The sequence below is a fragment of the Rhinolophus hipposideros genome (assembly GCF_964194185.1).
Source record: "Rhinolophus hipposideros genome assembly, chromosome: 11".
NCBI lineage: Eukaryota > Metazoa > Chordata > Mammalia > Chiroptera > Rhinolophidae > Rhinolophus > Rhinolophus hipposideros.
The window spans coordinates 4,766,216-4,772,611 of record NC_138057.1 but is presented as its reverse complement, the minus strand read 5'-3'; positions in this window follow the sequence as shown (position 1 = coordinate 4,772,611).

Genomic DNA, 6,396 nt, shown 5'->3' with positions numbered 1-6,396 from the left:
GTGTTGAATAGAAGTGGTAAAAGTGGGCATCTTTGTCTTGTTCTCGAATTTAGGGGAAAGCATTAACTGTTTCACCATCAAGTAGTATGTTAGCCATAGGTTTCTTGCAGGTGCTATTTATCAAGTTGAAGAAGGTCCACTCTATTCCAAGTTTTCTGATAATTTTATCATAAATGGATATTCATTTTGTCAAATACTTTTATTGCATCAATTGATATGATTATATAGTTTTTCTTTTTTTAGGCTATTAGTATTATGGATTATATTACTTGATTTATGAATATTAAACCAGCATTCCATTCCTGGAATAAACCTAATTGGGTCTTGGTAATAATTATTTTCATATATTGTTGAATTCTACTTGTTAATGTTTTGTTAAGAATTTATGTGTTTATATTTATGAGAAACATGGGTCTGTAGTCTTCTTTTTTTGTACGGTCTTTGCCTGGTTTTGGTATATGGATAATACTGGCTTTATAAAATGATTTGGGAAGCATTTCTATTTTCTGAAAGAGTATTGGTATTAATTCTTTTTTATGTGGCTTGGTAGAATTTTCCAGTGAAACCATCTGAGTCTGAAGATTTCTTTTTTGAGAACTCATAAATTATGAATTCCACTTCTCATTCAAATGATTAATTTCATGTTGAAATGATTGTGATAGTTTGTGCTTTTCAAGGACTGGTCTGTTATATCAGTTGTCAAATGTATGTGTGTGGAGTTGATCCAACTTTTTCATTATTACAGTTCTAATGTCTTAAGGGTGTGTAGTGATAGCTTCTGTTTCATTCCTTATACTGGTAATTTCTGTCTTCTCCCTTTTTTTTGTTAGTCTTGCTAGAGGTTTGTTAATTTATTGATCTTTCAAAGAACTACCTTTTATTTCACTGATTATTTTTCTGCTTTAATTTAATTATTTTCTGCTCTTATGTTTCCTGTATCCTTCCTTCTACTTGCTTTGGGTTTACTTTGCTCTTCTTTTACTCATTCCCTGAGGCAAGAACTTAGATTATTGATTTGAGACATTTTCCCTTTTCCCTTTTCTAAACTTTTCTAAACTCAGCTTTCTAAATCTTTTTTAATCAAGAAGAAAAGCTTGTGCATGGTTTCAGTGAAAGTAATGTGAAAGAAAAATATTTTCACACGTAGAATTTATATGATCCATTTAAATGCCCAGATAGTTAATACTGTACCCATTGAATATGGTACAAGGTACCATCTTGCAGATATAAATGCCAAAACTCAGAAGTTCAACAGTTTCTTTATTAATTAAGAATGATGGTGGAAGCAAGATTCCCCACACTTCTTCCTACTGTAGCATTCCAGCCTGGGCTAGCTGTCTTCACAGACTGAGCAGCGGGTGTCCATAAGGGATCTGGGAGGGATCCATCCAGCTCCCCCAAACCAGCCACACACGGTCCAGAACTGAGAGCAGATGTAGGACTGGCAAGAGTGAGGTTGAGTGGATGGCATCCATCCTCCTCCCCTTTCTGCCCTCAGGCTCCAACCAAGTGAGGTCACGGAAGTAAGCCCCTGTGCCTCTCCTCAGGCACCCCCATATTAATCATCTGCACATAAAGTTCAGACCAGTGTCTTTCAGGACGGTTGTAACCTCCAAAGAGCTGAAATAGATCAACATACTCTAAATGGACAAAGCTTTCCAACTCTGCCACTTACCAGCTGTGTGACTTTGGGCAAATGTCTAATTAGCTCTGTGCCTTGGTTTCCTCATCTGAAAAATGGGATATTAGTATTGATCTCACAGAGTTGTTGTGAAGGTCATGCTGTGTGATGAAGGTCGTGACCTAGTACCTTGCAAGAGTAAGCACCAGGTCAGGGCTGATATTTGCACTTTCTGTCCCTATCAAAACTCCTTCAGTCCTTTCTGCTTAAAACCCACAGGCCTTTGATATGGGAGGAGTGAGGAAATCCACAATTACTGTTATGTTCATCTCCACGCCCACCCCCACAGGAACCCTTCTGCAGCCAAGAAAAAGGAAGTTATTCAACAACGTTGCAGACACTTGTTCAAAAAGCCAAGGGCAGGGGAGGAGCACACAGAACCGGTCCAAGCAGAGTGCAGGCAGGTTTGCACATACCCACGCGTCCACTGCTGCTATGTGAGTGGTTGGATAAACATCACTGAGGCATTTGTGTTGAATTACACCAAGGATGGTGTGTATAAACAGTCTTCTGTAAATAGAGCACTGCTCCAACAAGCCGGCCCCCACCACAGTTTCCCAGGTGTGGCATTCGGCAAGGCAGGCAATTTTGGGGGCTGCTTTGACTCAAATCATCAGGGCTGCTGAAGACTGAGCTACCTGGTTTGTGGGATTCAGATGCAGGCATCACCCCAAGCCCTCAGAGAACTCTCCTCCTACAAAACAATGGAGAGAATCAGGAGCGCTTCACCCCAGCCAAGTGTCTTCCAGCCCCATTCTTCCTCCTCTTGCTTTCAGAGCAGGCAGGCCTCTTCTGAAAACACACAAGCCTGCTCAAACACACCAACATCTCTCCACCTCCCCAGGCTATCTGCTTCTACTGGATTTTCTGCCTGGTGACTCAGAGGTTCCCACCCCCTCCTCAGGTTTGGTCATTCTCTAGAAGAACTCACAGAACCCAAGGAAACACTTTACTTATGTTACTGGTTTAGTATAAACGGTACAATTCTGGAACAGTCAAGTGGAAGAGATGTATAAGGCAAGGTATGGGGAAGTGGGGCACAAAGCTTCCATGCCTTCTCTGGGTGTGTCACCCTCCAGCTCACAGATGCGTTCACCAACCTGGAATCTCTACAAACCTCATTGCTTCGGGGTTTCTCGGGTGGTTTCATCATGTAGGCATCATTGATGAAATCATTAGCCCGTGGTAAGTAACTCCATCTCCAGCCCCTCTCCCCTCCTGGAGGTAGAACTGGAAGTTCCAACCCTGTAATCACATGGTTAGTTCCTCTGTGGATCGGCCCCAATCTCGATGCTATCTGCCCCCTGACCAGTCGTCTCGTTATTTATACAAAAGACAATAAATTCAAGGATTTCAGGAGTGTGGGCCACGAACTAGGAACAGAAGACCAAACACGTATTTTGTATTATACCACAGGGTCCACGTGCTCAGCTTCCATGGAGGGTTGCATACATCACCACCCTCACAGGAGTACAGTCCTGCAGTGCATGCACGCGTGTGTACACACACACACATGCACATACACATGTGCACATAAACACACATGTATGCACATGCATACACTTTTCCACATACACACAGTTACACACTTACATGAACACACACACTCGTTAGGTGTCTGAATATTATAAACACCCTTACAAAATATGAAATGTGAAAAGAATAGGCACAGTGAGCATTAATTCTGACCTAGGGACTGGGAGAATCACCCTGGGATCCAGGAGGCAGAGGCTGGGAAAGAGGAGGAGAGGTAGAAAGGAGCTGCATTTATAGGCACAAAGGTCTGCTCTCCCCAGCTACTCGGCTCCTGCAGTCCCCTCCTGCAATGCCTCGGCTCTCCTGGGAAACATTTCCCTGCGAGTTAGAGGTTTGCAGCTGGATGTCCTCTAACCATGCTGCACCTGCTTGCCAGGCACAGGCACTAATGTGTTTGGAAAACGAACATATTTCCTTTTTTAAAATTACAAATAAGTATGCAATATATTTGTTCCAATGATATTCAAGTGTGGGGCATGTGGTTTTCAATAGTATACAAATATAAATCATACAATCTTTTTATTTTATTCCCACAAGCCTAGATTTGATTTGATAAACCGAGCCCAGAAGTGGAGAAAATTTAAAATTATTTAGTACCTGACATTTTATTTTTCTCCGATTTTACTATGGAAAATTTTCAAACATATAGAGAAGCGGAACACATTGTACCAACTGCCCCTTCATATCTACCACCTAGATCCAATAATTACTAACATTTTGTCGTATCAGCTTTATGTATATATATTGTTTTTGCTGAATCATTTAAAAATAAGTTTTGGACATCAACACATTTCACTCTTTAATAGTTCAGCAGGAGTGTCCTAAAAATAAGGCCATTCTCCTAGAGAAGCATTGCACTATTATTACACCTAAAGTATTAACAATAATTCTATAATGTCATTCAATACTTCATCACATTGAAACATCCTCCAAATTGTCCTTCATGCTGGTCAGTTGACCCAAGAATCTATCAGGGTCCATGCTTATTGTTAGGCATGTTGCGTCTTTTTAGCTGTTTTGTACTCGAACCGTTCCCATCCTTTTTCTGACACTGACTTTTCTTGAGGAGACCAGGCCAACTGACTACAGAATGCCTGCCTGTCCTCGGGACTCATCTCGTTGTTTCTCCTTGGTGTCATTTACCTTGTTGCTCTATCCTTTCTCCGTCCCGTAAACTGGAAACGCAGGCTCCTTTGAATCCTTTGATTCAAATTAAGCATTTTTAGCAAGAACAGAGCATCCGTGCTATTCTGCACCATCACATGCTAACAATTTGATCCAGTATGAGTGACACTGAGCTTGAGCTTGTTAAGGTGCCAGTAACCAGGTGCCTCCATTGAAAATGAAAAATGTTTTCCTTCTCCAGTTGGCACTGTGTGGCTAACCATTTCTCTACACTTCCACCTCTGGGTGCATTAAATCACCTTTTCCAACTCAATTTTTCTTTGTGGGCTGCAGGATGGGAATTTGCTAATTCTCCCATCCCATTTACATTTATGAGTTGGTATTCATCTGTAAAGAGTTTTCCCTGTCAACCAGGGGTGCAGAGGAGACTTTCATTCACAGACTCTTAGGGAGGGATGGTTTTCTCCTGCGAAGTAGTGAAAGAACATGGCCTCTGGGGCTGTGTGGAAGCATGGAGGCTGCCCCCCACCCAGCCCCATCAGGGTCCAGTGTCTGAGCTTTAAGGCCAGGGAGCAGGTAGTGAGCAGAGGTGGGGCACTGGGTCAGTGAGGGGACTGGACTGTGTGTGGGGAGAGATGCCCAGAACTGGGAATCTTTGGGGGAAAGGAGCCTTGTCGAAAGAGGAGTTTCAGGAATGCAAGTGTATGTCAAATCCTGTGTCTCCCTTGGGACACCTACAGTAAGAAGCCCTACTGTTTTTCAGGGTTTCTGCAGTGTGTAGACATATTAGCTAGTATGCTCTTGTTGCCCTGGTGATGGCAAGTGGCCCAAGAAGCACAGGCCCTCCTTCTCCTTTTCTTAACTTGCTGTCCGAGTGGAGAATGGAGGCATATTTGCTTGCACTTACAATTTGGGACAGAAATGGCTTCTCAGAGCACACGATACTCAGAATTTGGAAGACCAGATGCTGAGGGGGCTCACAGCAGCACAGGCAGATTGGATTAAGCAGAAACAGGGACAGAAAGCACCTGCCCTCCATTGAGCTGTGCAGTGCCCGCCCCCTTCTCTCAATGCTTCCAGGGCTTGGGTTTCTCAACTGCGAACAACAGAGAAGGCCAGCAGAAGTGGGCAGCCTGTACTCTGTTGCCATTATATAACAGGTGCCCATCAGGGCTCAAACCCATTCTAAGTATTTGCTCCCAGCTCTAGGGGAAGGCTGCCCCGGCTCCTCCTCTGGAGACAATAGGGCACATCAGGGACAGGTATCTGAGGGTGACCTTCCCCAAGATTCCCCACCTGAGGCTCCAATCTTGTCTGCTCAGCAATGTACAACCTTGCTTCGGATAACGGGCCTCCGGTTTCCTTCTTCTTGCCTCTCTCCTTTTCCTCCTCCTTTCTTCCTCCTCTCGGAGTTCTAGTGTTCACTCACTCCAGGGCCTTCCCTTTCCGTTCCAATAGATGGTTTGATAATCGCCTTCCTGGGGATTCTTCTTTCAGAAGTGCTTAGCATGGCGCATATTATTTAATCATAAAAGGGGCGAATCTGTGAGCGGGGCAGAGGTGTCGCTGAGATCGTTCGCCGCAGGTTTGCGGGTTGTGCGGTTCTCCAGCCCAGGGTGGAGTTGGAGGTCCGGATCGCGTGCGCCCCGGGGCGCCGGGCTCTGCACGGGGAGCTCGGAGAGGGAGGGACGCGAGGCGGTCTGCTGGGCGCTACCCTGCAAGCCGGGTGCGGTCCGTTTCAAACGGAATGATCCTGATCACAATGACAATAAAGACCGCAGTAGTAATAATCTGCCCAAACTCCCGCCTTCAGCGTGCCCAGCCCAGCCCCGCCCCAGCCCCGTCCCCGCTGGGTCCCGGGGTCCCAGGCCGGCCTCTGGAGCTCGCCCGACCCGCGCACGGCCTCCCGACCGACCTGGGGTAGGAGCGGAGCGGCGCTGCGGGGGGCGCGCAGGGAGCCAAGAGGTGGGCTGCCGAGGGCCAGAGACGCGGAGTGGGGGGTCGAAGGCTGAGGGCGAGGCTGAGGGCCGGGAGCGGGGCGAAAGGGTTGCGGG